Below are 20,956 nucleotides of genomic sequence, written 5' to 3'. Positions count from 1 at the left end.
GACCTCCATCTCTCTCTTGTGAGACTGGGGAGCCCAGGCCTGGACACAGCACTTCAGGTGTGGCCTCACCAGTGCTGACGGGAGGAAGGGTCACCTCCCTCCACCTGCTGGCAACGCTCCTCCTCAGGCAGCCCGGGATACCGTCAGCCGCCTTTGCCGCAAGGGCACGTTGCTGCCTCACGGTCAACTTGGTGTCCACCAGGACGCCCAGGGGCTTTTCTGCCAAGCTGCTTTCCAGCTGGGCAGCCCCCGGCATATACTGGTGCATGGGCTTGTTCTTCCCCAGGTGCAGGACTTTGCACTTCCCCTTGTTGAACTGCACGAGGCTCCCGTCAGCCCGTTTCTCCAGCCTGCCGAAGCCCCTCTGGATGGCAGCACGACCCACTGGTGTACCGCCACTCTTCCCGGTTTCCTATCATCAGCCAGCTTGCTGCGGGTACACTCTGCCCCATCATCCAGATCGTCAATGAAAGCATTGAACAATTAACGCCCCCTCCCTGCCCCCGCCAAAGTAGCCTACTTTCAAATATTCGGTTCGTCAGTCCGGCTTTAAGGGAGAACACTGACTATGACAACGTACATGAAGGAATTTTAGGCAACAGCACAAAATTCCAAAAGGAGCACCTATGATTGCAGTGAATTAAAAACAAATGAACCTTTTTTGTAAATAAGCACGGAGATGTCTGAAAAACAAGTCTGTGTGGTAAGTACTTCATGAGTGCTACTGTAATATATTACAGTAGAAGCAAGAGAGTTTTAAGAAAAAGAGTGAACAAGTATCTTCCCGTAGGGCAGGTCATAGCATTCCCGGAAACTTCTCATCCGCATGCTCCCCAGGAGTCACCCCGAGTCACCCTGCCTTTGCCACTGCCTACCTCAACAGGCCATTAGCACAGAACTTTGTGTGGCCAAATTGGAAATCAAATTTTAAGACACTCTACTGGGGAGATTTGAGTTTAAAACCAAACCACTCACCACCCCAAACTCCCCACCAAAGCAGAAAGAATTCTTCTCTGGCGGATTCTGGTTTACTCCTGAACACAGCTCGCACCTTGACACAGCGTAGTCCCGTCTACAGTGCACGTCAAATGTGCTTATCAGTCCAATACCACCGCTAAGAACCATCAAATAAGTAACACTCCAACACCTGGACCATTCACGTCACTTTACATTTAATCATGCTGCAGTTATTAACTGCATATAAAAGCGTGTGAAAGTATAAAAGCTGGAGCATCAGGCACGCCCAGGCTTCCAAAGCTAGTAAGCCAACGGGCGTTTTAAACATTTTTTCTCTGGACACCTGGCTTGGCAATAGGGAGCCGGGAAGGTAAAATCCATGACAAATTATGAACAATAGAGATATACATATAGCAATCTGGTTCTTAGGATGTCTGACTTGCATCATTCTGCTAAGTTAAACCAAGGATGAGTGGGAAATCAAAACAGTGGGAAAATAGTTAGATGGCGATAGGTTAAAGGCATGAAGCCTCTCCTTTAAGAGATCTATCCAACACTAACGGCTTTTCTGCTCTCTTTGAAAACAATGACTGCAACCACATTCCTATTCCTGTCTCTTAGACATCAGATTAGTCTAAAACGCCACAGGCTTACTCCATGTTGAGGGGTAAACCAGAATCCAACCTCCCAGCTGTATCCTATACCAAAGTGGTCTGTGTACAACTTGCCAAAATGACCATTCTTCTTTACCCTAGGTGCTTATGACTTCCAAACATCGTGAACCATTTCCAAAGAAAGGAACATGCCACCGCTCGTAGACTGATGATTGACTTTTGGATTAAAAAGCTCCAGGGAAAAAAAAAAAATTGAGAAATTACACATTCAAGCAGAATCACGTACAGCCATGACGGTAGTACACGAAAATCAGTTTCAAAGGCCAACAGTGTCATAGGCTCACTGAAGGAAAAGCTAGAAATGTGGTCAGTCGCAGCTGAAGGTATGATTTCACAAAACACGTTGACTTCCCTGCCACCAAAAGAGAGGCCTTGCTGCCGCCTCCCATCTCTCCCTCTGCTCCTTTGTTCTACTACTGTATTCCTGTGGCTTACCTTGCACCGACTTGAACGCTTTTTAGAGCACTTCATGAGCCAAGTTAGCTCCCTAAGCAGGCAGGAAACTAACCCGGAAAAGTAGATCGTTTTCCACCAGCTTAGAGAGTTAAACTGGCTCGCAGAGAGAACTAGCAAGCATAAAAGTTGGCACAAGGAAGGAGGCAGGACAATGCCTTGGGAAGAAGGAGAGGGAATTCGTCCGTCTCCGTTTTGTGGCAGTAAGCCGTTATGCTAGCTCATACACCTGTGAAACTACACACTCGCTTTGCAAGGAGAGCTAAAGCCCCTTTGCTTTTAGAAAGGACGCTGCCCAAGACACGGTCAGTCAACTTTGAACGCCCTCTTGCACGTAGAGACTCACTAAGCTGCAGCTGACAGGCGTCATTCTTTCATTCAGCCAGATGTGGAAGCTAAAGTGATTTCAGGGAAGTGTTACTTGGTGATCAGAGGACAGACAACATTGCGTGACACTCTTCAGATCACACTTTCTAAGGAAACAGGACAAAGAGCGGGAAGAAGCCAAAGAAGAAGCAGCAGAAATGGAAGAAAAGCTAAGTTCTTTTGAGGAAAACGGCATCCCCTTTGTTGAATAACAGGTGAAGATGACAGTTACAGGGTGTTTTGAATTATTATAAATGACTGGTTCAATGACATCTTCCCCAGAAACACAGGAAGCAACTCACAAGCACTGGAGGAGCAGTAGGTGGAAAAGACACTTTCTGCACCTTAGTAGTCAGGTTCAGTGAATTAGCACTTTGCCATAGCTTACTCCTGCAGAAGGAGGATGTAGCGAGCGAGTTAGCAGGTGATTGCGTGAGTACCCCTGGGTCCTTCCTTTCTTTCCCGCTTCGGCAGAAAACCTCCCCCCGATGCTTTAGGCAAAAACCCTACATTTAATCCAAAACCTAAGCTGGAGTCTAAAAAGCCACTGGCACAACAGAGACGGTCTGTCTCAGAATTCTACAACCAGGCTTTTCTCACTCAAGTGCAGCCTACAGATTGTCTTGCAGAGTTTGCGCGGGTGCTCCACAAGCTCTCCGAGAAGCACGAACCTACAGCAGAAGGTGAGAAGAAGAAAGAATTTCAGCTCTCTATCCCAACAGCCCCCAACAGCTGAGATCCTGTATCTGATGCAGACCATAGATTTGATTTCCCTTTCAATGGAAACACAAACAGACCCAACACAGATCAGAACTTGACGCTAGAGCCAGTTTCCCCAGCTACCTCCTACGGCCATTCTCTAACACGACTATACTTTCAGTCAAGACTTGCGGTCCCGGTCTAACGTGGTGGCTAAGCTAGCAAAAGTTCCTACAGTCAGTTCTGAAATTATGCTCTTTTTTACATTGCTTGGCGTACCTGGACAGGCAGACGTAGGTGCTAAGTGTCCCAGTACAGAACGCACACGCAGCCTCCCTAATAGAGGGAGACGGGAGTTAGCAAGACATTTCCAGCATACCACACCGGTCTGCCATCACACCGCTTGCCGCTGCCAGCACAAATTCCAGAATCACGGAATCACAATGAAGAGAAAGGCCTTCCAGAATCACTGGAGGTCATCTGGTCCAACCCCCCTGCTCAAGCAGGGTCACCTCGAGCAGGCTGCCCAGGACCATGTCCCGACGGCTTTTGGGTATCTAATTCTGAAACATGCTTTTACAAACAGCAGCCTGACAAGCTGAACTGCAAAAGCGCTTGCAACGCAGGCGACAGGCCCAGGTTTTTGGCGACTCTCTCCTACCAATTTAAGCATTCTCTCCACCACACAAGTAAAACAATACCACACCAGCAAAGGCTTCTCACCATTGTTTCTCTAAAGCTATATCCGACAGCTCGCTAGGTAGAAGACACAAAATTAATAGAAGCCTGATTAAGCTCATCTCACTGTCTTAAAAAAGCAAACCCCAGGCAAATCAACGCAGGAGAACGAGTTGATGCGGTAAGTGAATGAGGAGCTGTCCTCAGCAGAACAGGATACAGTACTGTGTGCCCAAGCGCACGTGACAGCTGCCAGCCAAGGCTGATACGATCGTCCAGACCGATGCGCCTAAGGCGGCACTTGAACTACCACCTTTAGCCATACACCCCAAACGGGGTTCAGCATTCCCGACAGAATTAAGTCCCTAAATTTCCCAGCATTTTACCAAACGTGATCAGGAAGCAATTATTAGACCCGGAAGACCGACACCACGCTGCTTTCTCTTGGCAGAAGCTCCAGACCTGGAGTCACGGATCATTAAGGAAGAAATCAAGCACTTTTGGTTAAGTCAGCAACTTTGCTGCGTGATGCATGCTTCATGCAGACATCAAGAGACCCCCACAAAACGCGCTGGATTCCTCTAAAGCTGTGCTCTCCCCGTTAAGCCCAGCCCTCTTCCCGCGGTCGCCGCTCTACGCAGGTAGCGAATTTCCCGCCTCCTCCGTCTGGCAGTTACCCGTGTTGAAGCAAGGAAATGGTTTGCGAAGAGCAGCTGGGAGGGGAGCAGCGTATGGCCTTTCAGTGAAGGTGTGCCTTGAATGGTTTACTAATCAAGTCGCCATCAGACCCCTCCTTTCCCAGGGCAGCCCGTCATGCGCTCCTTGGCTCTTACACGCCACAGCCTCCTCCTGAAATGCTTCTGTCTGGCTAAGTAAGTCCTGTTTAACATTGGTTACTTCCAGCAACGTGCCCAAAATTAAAAGCAGGTTTGTTTGGTTTTGGGGTTTTTTTTTAAAAAAGAAGAAAGAACACGCCTGCCCCAAGATCTGGGGTGTTTATCTCATGGCTGGTTTTAGAGTGAAAATCTTTGGTTCTCCCTGTCAAGGACTTTGAAACGACACAAGTCTGAGCTGCTTTGACGTGGCTCGGTGCCTTCACTGGCATCTTTTATTTCTGTAAGAATTTCTTATAAAAACAAAGTGAAAACAAGAAACTCTAATGTAGTTAGAAGTAGACAGGATATTCTGTCATCTGAACCCATGAGAGCTTTGATATTCTATTGTGGACCCTTAACCAAGGGCTACGTTATTGCCAGTTTACCCAAGCTTAAAAGCCCCTGGCGGGTCTTGTCGGGGCATTGCTGGCAGAGAGGTGTGTGAGTAACAAGTCTTAAAGATGACAAGAAGGGGAAAACATCAGATGCAGAAGGCCAGAGGTTAAGGTGTCTGGCCGCGACGCCCGTTACTGGGAAACTCGCCTGAGCCGCGGCGCCGTACTGCTGCTCCCACTCCTTCCGGGCTTCCTCCAGCCGGGACTCCCACGTCGCCTGCGGACTCCGCATCAGCCAGCAAAAACCGCACCTCTTGTGAACAGAGAGACAGCTTTAACCAGGGTATCGACGTGTAAAAGAGCAAACGCCATGAGAGACGAGGACCAGCAGCGAGGGAGCCGCGCGCTGGGAGGTGGTCTGGCCTCTTGCAGAGCAAGCCCTTCCTAGCTGAACCTCCTAGGGACCGTGTGGCACGCGGGGACATAAACCCACCCTGCTGCCAAACAGCCGAGATGTTTGCTGCTGCTGCTGTCAGCATCCCGAACTGGAAATGAAAGCCGCGCTCTTCCTTGTCCTCTTCTAACCAGAAGGTGATCAATAAAATACTGTGGCCAGAGCATGCACAGGAACCAACCCAGGTCAATCCTCTTTAAAGGGATTTGCAAATACTTGCCAACTGCAACCGCTTCCACCTCTTTCTTCAGCTCTGATGTTTGCCCGCTCTTGTCCTGTTAGAGCATTCCTTACTTTTAAAGTTGAAACATTTTTCACTCCTGCCTGCAATATCCTTGCTTACACTTGTTTGGGGCTTTTGCCTTGAGCAAACCATCAACACTTGACAAGGGAACTGACTTTGAGCAACTGGATGTGCCCATGCCAGTGCTGCAAACGAGTATAGGGACCATTTCTCAAAGGCAGAGGTTTGGGGTTTTTTTCTTTTTAAGTTCTTAAAAGCAATGTGTCTGGGGAGAAAAAAAAGCCTGTGGAAAAAATCCCGTCACAGACTAGTAAGTACTACTCCCATATCGACAGGCAGAAACACAGCAGTGCTGTTAGGCTGCCTTAATAAAGCAGAGCACGAGCTGGCCAGCGGGCGGTAAGGGGAGAGCATCCACCTTCGGGGAGTGCCCCCCCGGGACAAGGCTCCTGGAGGCCTTGGTTCTCACGTGCCTCCTCTCAGCGTCAGATGGAGTCCTAATCCAGACAGGGGTGGGGTGGCACAACAAGGCGTGTGCTCCTGCACGTGTGTCAGGGCTGAGCAGGAGCAATGCAGGTCTCCTCTCTCCCTCCCAAGTATTCTGAAATACTTGAAATGGGCATACCGGCGTTAATATTTTGTAAAACGCCTCTGATACGAGAGGCTGCATGAGAAATGGAAATGGAAATCTTACGTTCCCGTGTGTATCGCCGTACACAAACAGGGTAACTACAAGGTTTAACTCAGAGATTGTTCAAAATGGTCTCTGCCACCCACTTTGTCAGAAATTCACCTGCGGACCTACCTCAGCTGCATTCCCACCATACTTCTTCAACGTTACAGATTACCAAAAATGCCTCCTGACAACGTTTTGGGAAGTTAAAATCTACTTGCTCTTTGTAGCTATATTCATGCTGAAATACGTACGTGTTTCATCGGCTATTGGTCGCCCCGTGCTCCCGAGCCCAGCCAGTCTGGGCAACACTCTGTTATTTTCAGCCTTCAAGTTCGCTTATAAGCTGCTCACTGGGACTTGCGTTTGCCACTGCTTTGTTCCTGACCTTTTTTGTCCTTTTCAATATGAAAATACACAAAAGACAAAAAAGAAGCTGTTACCCAGACAATCCCAGCAAACAGCAAGATTTCCTGTCGAACATGACTTTCCCCCCGACCCCCCCGACCCCTCCTTCTTTTGTTCTTTTCCCTGTTCAGAAATATCCCATGTAGCTCTGGAACTTCACAAGTGAAAAAGTCTCGCGGCCACTTTGCTCCTCGGGTGGAAGCATCTGATGCCCTCTCTTGTACTGCTACCAGCAATCACAGCAATCACAGCCTGGTTTGGTTTTACCCCCTGCCAGCCCAGGAACATCCTCCTCTTCTCCAGCTAAGCCTAACTTGCAGCAATGTAGCCATAGCTGTTGGGCCTCTGGTATGTGGGGCCTTAAAACCAGAGCTCATCCACTGTAACTGCGGGTACGCCAGGTAGGCAGACAAATCCACTGAAGAGACAACTCCAGCCGCCCCTGCATGGAGCTGGCTCAGGCGTGGGGAGTTTGTTGGTCTGCGTTCGTCGGCACGTGAAAGCAACTCCGCTCTTTGCGGGACTGAACTGGGGCCGGAAACATTAGATCTTCCGCTCCTGACACCCGCTAACAGCCAGGCTGCTGCGGCTACAAGGTCACTGAGCCATGACCCGCTTTGCCATAACTGACGTGTGAGCGCCTGACCTCTTTTTACGGGAGCTGGAATAAGGAGGAATTAGTGCTGGAGTCCCAGCGAAAGCCTCCCTGAACGGACTGCAAAGAGAGCGGTTTTCAGTCCTGAGCCCCAGAAAGGGCAGGAGGAGAGCAAAGGGAAGGAGGGAGGGAACCTTCTCCTCCAGAAGGAGCCGACGGACTGGGAAAGTGGCCGGGAAGCAAGCTGCTCCTGGGCAGGAAGGAATAGCTCTGTGTGGCACTATGGCTGGGATCTGGGACTGGGAAGCAGAGACGACAAACGCCTGGCAGCAGGGATCACCTGTACGCTCTACGTTTCAACCACGTTTGGTCCGGGGGACCCCAAACTACAGCTTAGTTTTAGAGGTGCTGCATTACTGGGAGAGAAAGGGAAGGAAAGAAGCTGAATTAAGTAAGTCACACGTATGAGAGCGAGCCAGAATTCTCAGGAAGAATCGTTACCTCTGTCATACAATTTAGTTGGAAAAATATATGCCGTTTGCTAACAAGAATAAAGAATAAGCTCTCGATATGCGTGCTGCCCTTGCTCATTGACAGATTCACTCTGTCTTCATCCCGAGCCGTCAGTCACTTTGAACTGGTATCTTTTGTCACTTTGCCCAGCACCTGACTGCAATTTGCACCAAGACCGGAGAGGGACAAATTATGAAAGTGTACCTGTCAGCGTAGCCTAAGGTTGACAAAGTTTCTTCGTAGCAGGTGTCTGCTGGACTCACGGCCGCAATCTGTAAGCCTATGAAAAGTATTAACTGACATTAGATTTTGAAGGAGGTTTTTCCAAACACCTTTAAACGCTACCAAAAATCAGATAAGGATTAACACGGAAAAATAGGCCATTAAGTCCTTAAACATAAAGGGAGAACCCTAGTGTCTTAGCAATCTGGCTAGAAATTAACTCTTTTTAACACTTTTGCAAGAAACGAGAAAGAAAAAAAGACAGAAAGAAAGATGAGAAGATACAGGTAGTTGTTGCAAAAATTAATACTGAAGGCGCTTGAATCCTGGTAACGCTGGCTTACGCTAGCATCAACGCAAAAAAACCTCCCAAAGACGCTTTGATGGTATTTGTACGAGTAACAGTTGAAGAGTCTGTCCTTAAATTCGTTCAAAACCTCCTCGATGAATTACGGAAGTCAGCACGTGAAGAAACCCAGGTAAGCTGTTTTAAGAATACCGGCATTTCCAGTCGACATTTCCACGTGGGCACATTTTCTACTCATATTCTTCCATCTTTCACTTAATTGCACTGTCTTTGAAAAAGTACCTCTTCAGAGATGCTGGAGTATACCGCTAATTCAGCTGAGACAAAGAAGAACCTATGGGAGTTTCATCTTCTTGAGGAATGCAACATCTGGTGCACAGCACAAACAATACTCTCAGAATGCAGGAAAAACAATAGTTGTTTCGTAATACTGCCTAGTTTCATGTAAAGAACATGGCTTTTATATAAAACAGGTGCTTATGAGTTTCAGAGCTACATTTACCTATATCTAGATAAATTTTTACAAATACGCAGAAAACTCTTTCAGAAGAAATGGGGTTTCTATCTCTAACGGGGGGGGGAGAGAGAGAGATTTTGTGCCAGCCACCTGTCTGTTCCGAAAAGAGAAGTGCCCTCCATTTGAGTAACGCGTTTAGTAGGGGCAAGAAACTTTTGGCCAGCAGAAGGGTTCTCACCTTTATGTTGCATAGAAAGCAATCTTCACTTTTAAACTACACCCACTTCCACCCATGTCAGAGCCATGCAATTCTATTTCAACAGGTAAACTGGGTTATAAATTCAAGAACCCATTGACCATGATGGTCCTGCTCTTTCCCCCCAGAGCAGACCGCAGGAGTTTCGTCAGGACCGAGCCCCTGTGTGGGATATGCAGCACTTTCTTTCCTGTAGCAACCTCAGCCAGAGCACTAAGGGAAAATAAAGTGAACCGATGTGAACGATATAAGCGTAACTATCAAAATCAAATTTACATTCATTTCTAAATAAATCTAAATCGAAAAAAAAGCTACCGGATTAGATACTTCAGTATATTCGTGCGTATGTACACGCTTCAGTATATTCGTGCCTACCTACATCCCAGGCTTCATTCATTTAAGTAATTTCATTAACCACACAGCAAGGAATCCTGAATGGAGGAAAGGTGGGTGGGTTTTTATATAGATAAAATATATATATAAAAAATATATTTTTATATATATGTATTTTTTTATATATATATATATATAAAAAATGTATTTTTTACTTCACAGGAAAGGATTTTAAAAACAATACCTGATGACACTGCCTAACGTGGTTAGACTTAGATTTACACGCGTTCCTTCCTTCAGTCTGTCTCTTTCAGATCCTGAGGATTTTTGCCTTTCGCTTCCTGCCAAGTCCACCAGATTGGTAACTGACTGACTGGTGATCGCTTCATCGAGAAAAATCCATTAACATACGGTATCAACAGCAGGAAAGATTGCCAAATCAATAGCTCAGACATTATCAAGTAAGACAGAGAAAACAACGCTCTGCAGAAACGCAGAGGAAATAGGTTGTGAGAGTTACCAGTATTGGTAACGCCAATCCTGGTCTCACAACTTCCTTCCCGGTGGGATTCGGGCGCACGTGGCCCTCTGGCCTCATGTCTTTGCAGCTGCCCCACTGCAGCGCTCCCTGACGCGGGTCGGGGATAAGTCTGTGCCACAGGCTGCCCCACACTTGCGCCGCGCTGTATGAGCTTGCTCGCTATAGGGCCGCTTGTTATACCCAGCCCAGGAGTTCTGCATAGCGCTAACGGGCAAGCAGCAGCTACCAGAGACAAACGGTGACCGTAGGTTGTTTCTGGACACCAGTGAGAGATTTTCAAAGACCACTTGTAATATTTGGGACATGGAGAATCATAGAATCATAGATCATAGAATCATTAAGGTTGGAAAAGACCTCTAAGATCATCGAGTCCAACCGTCAACCCAACACCACCAGGCCCACTAAACCATGTCCCTAAGCGCCTCATCTACACGTCTTTGAAATACGGCCAGGGATGGTGACTCCACCACTTCCCTGGGCAGCCTGTTCCAATGTTTCACCACTCTTTCAGTAAAGAAATTTGCGGAAAGTGAAGGATCTTACACACGGAGTCAACCTGCAAGCAGGCAGTGGTTTAGGACACCTCTGCCTCTGGCGAGCCTCACTCCGAGAGCAGCAGTGGTGGACAGGGCGCGAGCGCCAAAAATGTGGGCTGGCAAGGCTGACCCTGCAGCCCAGGGTGAGGAAACCCAACTTGCTCTCATCCGCTCGCTGTCACGGAGGTGGCAATAAACAACGATGGGTCTAGGTAAATCAGAGCCACCCTGGATTTTGTGCCTGCATAAACTTCCACGAGTTCGTTTTATGCTGCACCTAACGGGACTAAATTCATTAAGAGCGCTAAACAGCTATACTGAACAGTGGAAACAGTGCCTGCGCGCTACACCTGTTTGAATTGGATGGTGATGACCGTGTGAGACCGACTGCTCACCACTGGTGGCATTGATGGCAGTCGTAGCTGTTGTTCTCGTCTTCTTCCCTTGTTCCACCAACCTCTCGATCTGTGCGTAATTATCTACAAGGCACCAGCTTCAAACCGTCCACATAAAAACCTTGCTGCTGGTCTTCTCTAATCTTGAGCCCGCCAGGCTTCCTGGTTTTAGAGAGTGAGTCTGTTACCTGGGGAGAGACATCGGTAGTCAAAATTTTTTACTAAAATAAGAAAAAAATTGCGACACTTAGTAAGGATAGAACAAAAATTAAGATAGACTGCGGCTGAGCACGGGGTAGTTACTCTGGCTTCACCGTGTTCAGAAACTCATTCCCAGAGAGTCCCACTTTCCAGGTAAACTTAATCTACATGGAGAGCTCACATGTGTAGACTTAAGACGCTTGCACAATTCAGGATACAGGCGCTATTTCCCTCTGCTTCTGTTACCATCATTGGATGAGGAGTTTAACAAAGCTTATTCCGTGAGCTGCTAAAACTAATGAAGTTTGTTCTCCTGAGTATTCATTTTTTTCCTATCATCTCTCCCGCCCATTGCATCAAATTTGTCTGAAACTGGCCACATGGCTCAAAACCAGCGAGGAGCAAGGTACAGGGGAAAGGAGTTCACAAACAAGTGGCAAACTGTATAAACCTTAGAAGGAAAGCTAAAAACTCCACCCTCTGAGACACAGACCACCTTCAAAATCCCCTCCCAGCTTAAGAGAAACAGATTCCCCGTTTTCAATTAGTAATGAGTCCTGTGTCTGCCGACACAGGAGACAAACAAGAAGAGGAACACGGGGGCGGGGGCGGGGGCGGGGGCGGGGGAGTGAATAAACCCGCTAACTTTCTTCTTCACCCCTTTTTTCTTCAAAAAGGAGCAAAACACAGAAAGGAGAAAGAGGAAAAGTACTACAAGGGATGAAACAACTTAGCCAGCGGTACGGCAGAGCAGCCGGGTAGCTCAAGCAGCAAAAAGATGCTGTTAGGTCCAGGTAGCACCCACACACTTCAGCCAACATGCCCAGAAGGATCACGTGAAGACAGCATAAAGGATGATTTTCAAATTACAGTAAGCAAAAAAGAAATAAATGTACACAGAAAACTACGATTTATTAATACTGAAACAAAGCGAGTTCGTTACCTGCTTGTTATAAATTTCCAGCATACTGCAAGCAATCTGTAAAGACAAGAAGTAACTCAAAGGTAAAACGCCTTTGAAAAAACCCCACAAACTTAATGGACTGTCATCCCACTGCAAAAATAACGCAGGTTGCACGGATCAAAACTTCCCTTCCTCCCAAGCCATTACATAAGCTTAATGCATGCAGGTATTTATCAGATCCATCCTGTTTCATCACAACTCTCTTTCTTCTCCAGCATTTCGTCAGCCTACCCTTACGTGCATAATCCTTACTGCTGCCTAGGCAGACTCCATCATGAGATGCGTTTCAATAAATCCTTTTACTTAGATACTAAGGTATTAAGCGTCTAGGCAGCATTGTAGAGAATTCAAGAACGGCAAATGTTAATTTTTGACAGCTGGGCAGGGTGGTTCAACCCGTATTTATTTTCAAGGCTATTAAGATAGAAAGAAAAAGCCAGTATTTCTGGTTTCTGAACTAACAGCTGTGGCCGTGTGTATGACCTGCGTAAGGGTACGTGTAACGTGAGAGCATCTGCTACGTTGCGGTGATCAGATGGTACGAGGGTCCCAGTGCCAGCAACCGGTGGGACCACAGGTCATGGGGCGAGTTAAGCGTCAGCAGCCGAAGTCAGGTCACGGGTGACCGGGGCCCGTCTGTCTGTGGTGTCAGCAAGTGGGGCGGTGAGGGTCTCAGTGCCAGCAGCTGGACTGGGGACCACAGTCACGGGGCACATGTGTCCAAGGTGCCAGCAAGGGGAGGGAGCAGGGTGGTTGTGCTGTCCCCTAGCCACATGGGCACGTGTAAATTGCTAGCAGACTTCAGGGTGGGCTAGCCAGCGAGTAGGAGGAAACCCCGTCTCTGGAAAGACTCAGCCAGAGGTGAGGGAGGGAGCCCAGGGCCCGGGCACAGAGGGTAGCTGGGCCGGAGGCTGTGCTGATCTTCTGGGGCTCTGCAAACGTGGGTGTGCGTGGGAACCTACAGAGTGACAGCGTGCCTCTGCTGTCACTCGTGAGCTTAAGTTGCAACAAGCCGGAGAGGAGGCTTTCGGTGAGTTGCCATAGTGCCAGGCGGGGGGTGTTAAAGGCATGGCCCCGCCTCTGGCAGCCTGCGTAGCCAGCCATGTTGTTGTCATGCCTGCGCGTGGTTCACGCTCAGCCTCGCTGCTGGCCTGACCTGCAAACGGGAAAGCAGCAGCCACATCCACGGGTCTGGGACAGAGACACCCCCAGGTCTGGGGTGCACCAGGCCGGGCTCCTGCGGCCAGGAGGGAGGAAGCCCTGGGTTAGCAGATTTGTAACATGCCTTCGCTGCTTGGCAGGCACTGGCCTCAAACGTTAAGCTTCGCAACAATAAACCCACTAACTTAAAAAAGAAACCTCTTCCGTAACAGTAAGGCTATGGCTAAGATTAAAAGGAACAATAAAGATCCAGGACATGAGTTTTTCCCTCTGTCCAAGAACTGTCTGTAATAGCAGTGCCTCGACTTCAAAGAGGGTTTTGCATTTCCACGTTGGTATGGCGAGCGAGATGGGAAGGAATGAGTTTTCACTCCTGTGTTTATCACAGGGGCGCACAGTGGATGATGCCAAAGGAAAACAGAAACCTGTTCGCAAATGGCATCCCTGCATCCTTTCTGCTGGCACAGAGCTGGGGAGGCTGGTTAGGGAAAACAAAGGGCTCTTTCTTACGGGAAGTAACACAGGAGTAAATCACAAGCAGCCTTCAGTAATCAGGGTGGCATTTTTGTAGACAGAAGGCACTACTGCACGGGAGCGAAGCTTTCTGCTTACAGCAGTGCTAGAATCCACTGGACTACAGGCGCAGAAGGATGCTGGTGGAGTGGGAGCATCCAGCAGCTACAAAAGCTGTACTGCAAGGCTAAAAACATCGCTCCTACTGTGTAGGAGAGGTACGGCACCCTAAAGCTTCTGAACACTATAAGGGCGTGCAGAAGAAAGCATGGATTTTCTTTACTGAGGTGCTGGAAAGACTTTCTCATGAATACCCTCTGCAAGAGTGAAGCTAGGAAGCATAACGGAGATTAAAGACCAGCTCACTTTATGGGAGGTAAAGGAAGATCAGTGTTTGAACAGTTGTTAAAAAAGGGGTCTACTAAAAACTAACATTTTTGGTTCTCATGTTAGGGATCCATTAACTACACCTGCGACAAATTATCATTTTAGGGTTTATCTGTAAATCGAGCTGTACTACATCAACTTTTTATTCAACGCTGTTTTATAGGATCCACTACGGCTCGTACTGTAAGTTGCTCCATATAGCCACAGTTTCTGGTTCCGCTGATTTGAAATTAACTGAGTCTTTTCAAGTACAACCTGGAAAGATCTTGGAAGTAAATGACACTTTGTGCCAATCCCACCTGGTACTGCTTGTTCTTGGCCCGATTCCGGGTGGCTTTGAAGAGCTCTTCGCACACAACGGGCACCAGGCCTCTGTTTGCACCGTACCCGATCATCGAATAGCTCTTCCCTCAGCCGGTCTGACCGTACGCCAGCAGAGTAGCATTATAACCTTGCCAGGCGTTCTCCAGCACTCCTTGACCAAGATCACGAGGGACCTCTCTCTCAAAAACGATCAAGTGCACCCTCTTCATAGATGAGCAAGCAAATGCATACGCAAGCACCGCTGTCCGGTAGGAGCGCCCCCACTAATAGTTTAAATTAGGAATCAAGATTTGCAAGCACGCTTGCAAGTAATACTGACTTCCAGGATGACAGAAACGTAGAAAAAATCCAGGTAACGCTTCAAACCAGTAAACTGATAAATGCCAGTCATTGGCATTACACTACACTGACATGACTGCTAATAATGGGAGACAAACAAACTGACCAGTCTACAACTGTGTATTAGCTAAGACTGCTTTTAGCTGGTTCTTTGAATAAAATCTTACCTGGCCTGCGTAACTGTTGGATGCGGCTGAGACGAGCATACCATTCTCGTCCTTTAGGAAGCTACTGTGAGACCAGTGGGCTAGATCAAAAGTAAAGGTTTTCCTGTGCCCTGGGTTCCTAGGGACATATACGCTTGTGCTGTTGGTGTTCATAGAAATCACACACCTGCTTCCTGCATCCTTCTCTCTCTCTCTCCCTGTATCAAAATTACAGTTGGTGTACCAAAATACAAGCAGTCAGTCATTCGCTAATAATTCATGCTTTAGTCTGGATTTAAACCAAGTTCAACAGCAATGCACACCACACCAATGACTGCTGCGGGATAAGCCCCCTCTTGAACCATGCCAGGTGATACACAGCCAAGGAGTAAGTGACCTGAACGAACGGACACATCAGTGACTGTAACTTGCGTTGTTCCCTCTATGTTACACCTTGGTCATCCGCACAGCACAGTGCATTGGAAAATGCATTTTATTTTAGGAACAGCTTTAATGCAAAAGGAACCACAGTACCTTTGGTACCAAGCATACCAAAGAGACTCATTGTCTTGACTGCTTTGGTGAAAAAAGCATTCCTGGAATGGAAAGCTGGAAGTTTTGCACAGAAGACAAAAGCACAAACAAAATAAGAAACAAATGCTATCTTATTACTGGAAATTCTGTTATTTCATAGTATTTTCAGATTGGCCTAGACTAATAGGTTACAAGCATTGCCGAACAACTCACGAGAAACTATGGATTGGCTTCTGCCTGCAGCTTGTTTCTTCCCCACCAGACATCAACAACTTAGTTGTTGATTAGTTACACGGGAACCGATGAAATTGCAGCAAATAAATTTGTTGCGCTGACAACCCTGAGAGTAGTCTTCCATGAGAGGAAGTTCTGACGGGGGATTAAACTACTTTGTTATCTGCGGCCTTGTTTGCACACTGGGCATGTTCTTGTAATATAATCTGTTAAAATTTTAAGCAAAGGACTGCCACCAGGTCCTTGGGGGAAGGCCTCCTCCCCGGTGCTCTCCTCAAATATCGATCGTCTCTTTCTGCCCCGACGTCCTGTCCTTACTGTAGTCCCGGCTGTGGCTGATTCCTCGTTTGGCTGCGCAGGTGTTGGCTCATGAGTACCCGTTTTTCCTGGTTTAGCGTGTGCAGCTCTTCTTGTTCTTCTCCCAGCAGTATCAAGGACTTCCACTTTCCCACCCGAATGTATGTCTTCCTGCGTAGCGACAGATTCTGCGTCTGCCAAGAGATTTTGTGCCCCCTTCCTCGCACTTCTTCTAGGAGTGACAGGAAGTTTAAATCCTGTTGGAGGAAGCGATGGTTTAGACAGATCAAGGCCAGAATTTTCTGAAACTTCTGAGGAACTCATCTTTCTCCTTCTGCCTCTTTTAGTTGGCACAGGTAAGAGGAGTTGGTCACTAGGCTGCACCTCTTGATCCTTGACCATATTTAACGGAGGGTCTCCCACTTCCGTTTCACCTTCTTCACCTTCCCAGACTAAAGTAAAATTACTCTGAGATGTAAAAAGCTCTCCATCTCCCTCAGCCGCATCACATTCACCATCTTCATTATCAGGCAAATCACATGCAAACTGTTGCTCGATAGTATCATAGCTGTATTGAAGAGCGCCCGATGGCTGCAGTTCACTATATGGTGATGGTTCAGGTGCCTCCTCTGAGGTTTGTGCCTTAACCGCACTATCTTCAATAACCTGAAGTTAAAAAGTGTCTGTTAATGCACTATTAATTACCAAACAGACTAACTTCAAACTGAGGACAGTGAAATGCTGCTTCTCCTTTCAGATCACCACTGCATGTGAAGTTAGAAACCTACGATGGACTCCCTACTACAGATGAAAGTTAATGCGTTTAAGGGACAGAGAAGAGAGCATTCAGTGTATGCAATCCCATGCTCCATTTCTGATACTTCTGTTCACGACTAACGATTTGCCACCACCCGTGAGCAAAGGGAGCAGTTTTACAGTACAAGCTGTGTACACAACTGGCAGTAATCACCACACTGCAGTGCTTTCTGGACTGACTGCAGATCCACACAGAGTGACCGGCTCTGCATCTAACAGGCTAAAATACAGTTATGTCCCCAAAGTTTAACGTTTCAGTCACGACAGTTGTGACGGCAACAGGTAGTCAAAGTGGCCACGTATCACACGCGACAACTCAGCGCTGCACTTTAAGGAATCACTTGGATTGCATGAGACAGCACATACACTCTAAATACCTCCATCTCATGTTTTGTAGTTCCCTGTACCGAGCAATTATTCTTGCCTTCTAGATCCACATGAGATACTCAAGCTCTTACGCTGAGCACAAAAGCAGTATCTGTTACGTCTGCCAAGTGACTCAAACGGTCAAGCTAATTTAATCAATGCGTAAAGACCTTCGCCCAGCCCTCTAAGTTCTAGTGCTAGCCAACGATGGCAGAAGGAAGAAGCCACTCAACAGGAGTCTCCGTAGAATCTGCTCATTTTCTTGCCTCCTGCCTTGTCAAAAGTTGCTGAGCATCATAGTATAGCAACGTGTCATGCCTCAAAACTCAGTTCAAGAAATACTAGTCTCCATAAACTTTCCCTTTATGCTTACAAAGCTACGAACAAGAGAGCAGTAAGAAGTTTGTCCCAAATTCAGTGAAGGTAGACAAGCCAAAACCAGATGTTTACATACAAATCCGTAAGAACCAGTTACAACGAAAGCAGAAAAACCTTCACTGTACTGCTACCTGAATGACTGCAGAAGCTTTGTGACCGTCTCCTGTCCCTGCTCCCTTCTTCCCATCACAAATTTTCCACTTACTCCCTCCCATAAGTGATTTATGTATTCCCAAGTCTAGAAGCATCTTCTCTACAGCGTTGTCCTAAATCCCAAAGCTGAGACGAGCTAAAGAAGTGACTGCCTATTTAACTTCACTGGAAACCTGGAACGCTGAAAAGCGTTTTCTCTTCCTTAAGACCAACCAATTTGTGGTACGCCTACCTTTCACTTTGTGTTTCACTCCAACTACTGTTGATTCCTGTGAGTATAAGCCTACAGGAAATTGACAGTATGCTCTATATGGTACTTAGAGGACATCCACAAAGAATCCAGATAACTCACCAGCCCCAGTAGAAGAAAGAACAATGGGGGAAAACCTGGGACACCTGGAGAACCTCTAGTTCCAATTTTCAGTCCATGTCAACAAGCTTTTAACATTCGTATTTTGCAGAGTTTAGATGTTAAAAGAACGTGGTTTTACAAAAAAAAAAAAAAAAAAAAAAAAAGAACAAAAGAAAAGAGTTTGAAGAAGCTGGAAATATCCCTTCCAACTTGTATGCACTACTAAAGTCTTTTAGTGTTCACGATGCCTGTAGCAGGGAACACGTAAATTAACCTGGCCACACTGCATTGTTGGCAAGAACTTCAGACAGGAGAGCGAGCCTCTTGTTACAATTGAGCAGCTCTTTGTATCAGGCAATAAAAGGTATAATAAAAACAGAGTATGGCAATTTGTTAGTACACGTACGGAAAGCTCATACGTGTAGATACTAGCACATGCCCCTGTTCTGCCCCTGATTTTGGAACGTCACGTCGGCAACTGCACCATGAGCTGAGTCAGGGAATCCAACTGACAGAGCAAAAGGAGGAGTAGAAGGGGGCAACTTTCAGAGGGACCAAATTCATTTGACAACTCGGCGAACACTGTCCCTGGTGCAAGGCAAGAAACAAAACCGAGAACTTTAGGGCTAGAGAACAGACAACAGTACAGCTCTCTTCATCAGGAGTCTCTTTTTACCATAATTCAAGTAAACCCAGCCTGGCAAAAAGAGAGACTGAAAGTAAATGCAGCTCATGACTTCTGTTGCTTTCAAAGATGTTGAATTCACAAAGCTTAACAAACCCAAGCAACTGGCTCAATCTATATTCCTTACCTTCCTGCCATACCACCGTTTGAAAAGGTATAGCGGGAAGCTCAACTACCAATTTGGAACAATCACAGCTCCTAACACCGCTTGAGGAAAAAACGCCAAGGTCACTGGCATTTATTATGAGCGGGTTCCTGCAGGCACCTGATGTTACAGAAGGTCTAACACAACCGTTTTTGACCAAATTCAAGTCCCCCGTTCTGATTTGCAATTCCAATTCTCAATAGAAGGAGGTTTTGGCAAGCTTAAAAACAAAACAAAACAAAACCTTAGTCAAATCACAGTCTATAAAGCCGTTAACGGTAAAAATCACTAACTACAGCCCAGCTTACCCCAGCAGTCCATTCTGCATTCGAGTTCTCTTCCCTGAAAGATACTCCACGTTCCTTTGCTCGTAGAGGAGGAGTAACTGATCGTCCCGGAGATGCAGAGGGAGTCGCTAGGGGTGTGGTGCGAAGGCTGGATCTGAGAATAGACCGAGGAGTAAACCCAGGAAAACCAGAAGCAGATGTGGCCAAAACTTTCGCTCTCTATGAAAAGAAATAAAAACATTTAATTTAAAACCAGTTAAATCTGCAAAACAGACGACTTCCCGTGTCAGAAGTGTTAGCTTAAATTACTAACTGAGTTTGGACCAGCAGGGAGGACAAAGTTTAGCCTCCGCACTGCTCTTTTTCCAAAGGTACGGAAATCTACATGAGAAAACCTCACGCTTTTCATGTGTCTTTTGGCTTCTGGGGCTTTTTTTAATGCCAGCATCAAATGGTATTTTTCAAATTAATTTCCCGAAGAAACAAGGATAGGGCATCTTGTTGTCTGCAATGTCATCTCCCACCCCAGGAAATTTTGCAGTTTCTACTCCCCTCTTCTAAAAGGCGTACAACTTCAAATGTTACCCCAGATACAGCGACTGAAACCCTGCCATGCGAAATGGCGATCAGCAAAGCAACAGCGATATAGCTTATTTTTTCACTAATTAATCAATCCGCGCACTAGACTGAATTAAGTGACGCTGCTGTGAAAACACCTACACATCTTCACCTAGAAGCGTTCAGGTCTGCTTACCTCAGCTCAAGAAAGATTTTACAGTATTGACAGGGTTTAAAAGGAGGAGGATGAAACTAGCTTAATGATACGGACAGTATTTGATAAGAAGAAAGAGGTTACGACTCAGAGAGATCACAACTGTGTTGTTCAGGTAGGCAACGGCAAAAAGGTCGGCACCAAGAAGATGATAGGCCCAACGTTACTTCCTTGCATGATAAGAGTTTGATGGCAGTGAATGGAAATACAGTTTAACACAAACAATCAGTAACTAAAATTACTGCAAAAAGCCATCACGGAATTTGACAGAGACTGATGCCACTTAGCTGACATCACTTAGTTGTCATTCACTTAACTGGATGAAGAAACTGAAGCATACACGTTCTTGCTTGTAGGTATGCAAGTCAAACTATAGAGAGGGATTGAGCACTTAAACAATGAGATGGTTAAGCTGCAAATCGCATCTTTACGTACCTAAGCATATTGAAAAGTCCAATTTTAACTGACTTTGTTCCGTGCAATAAACACAAGTGTATTTCACAAAGCTATGGGACAACGTGCGTCCTGCAATTAACTTAGAACTAAACTTGCCCTCTTCAAGACTGTTCCTGACGTACTGCTTCCAAACGGACACTGTATACAAGAACCACACGCAGGCTGAAAACATTCCACAATTCGCATCCAACGCTGCTTGTGTTAACTACTTGGGTGGTTTCATTTTCAACGACGTTTACAGGCTTTTGGTTTGGTTGGTTCTTAACTGATTCTTAAAAATACAAACCTTAACCACAAGAGGAGTCTCCAGTAAATTCAGCTCCGATGCTCTTGCAAAAGTCGTTTGTGAGACGGAACCATGCGTATTTGATTTCAGTGGGCTGGATGCCGTGAATGAAGTAGAAGCTCTGCATGGTGACTGCGCTGCAGAACATGAAGGAACCGGGTGAACCACCAAATCCAGTGATCTGTTAAG

The 20,956-nt window shown here is 46.6% G+C and overlaps 1 protein-coding gene across 1 annotated transcript in view; it reads right to left on the bottom strand.

Moving 5' to 3' along the window:
- Positions 1-19,314, bottom strand: part of LOC143173543 (protein ELYS-like) — a 44,036-nt gene extending 24,722 nt beyond the window's left edge. The window contains exon 1 of the mRNA XM_076363788.1: positions 19,275-19,314. The gene's annotated coding sequence lies outside the window, so the exon portion shown is untranslated. The remainder of the gene's footprint in view (positions 1-19,274) is intronic.
- Positions 19,315-20,956: the final 1,642 nt, after the last annotated feature.

The sequence above is a fragment of the Aptenodytes patagonicus genome, unplaced genomic scaffold (assembly GCF_965638725.1).
Source record: "Aptenodytes patagonicus unplaced genomic scaffold, bAptPat1.pri.cur scaffold_116, whole genome shotgun sequence".
NCBI lineage: Eukaryota > Metazoa > Chordata > Aves > Sphenisciformes > Spheniscidae > Aptenodytes > Aptenodytes patagonicus.
The sequence above is the reverse complement of the archived record's forward strand: the minus strand, read 5'-3'. Positions and strand labels throughout refer to the sequence as shown.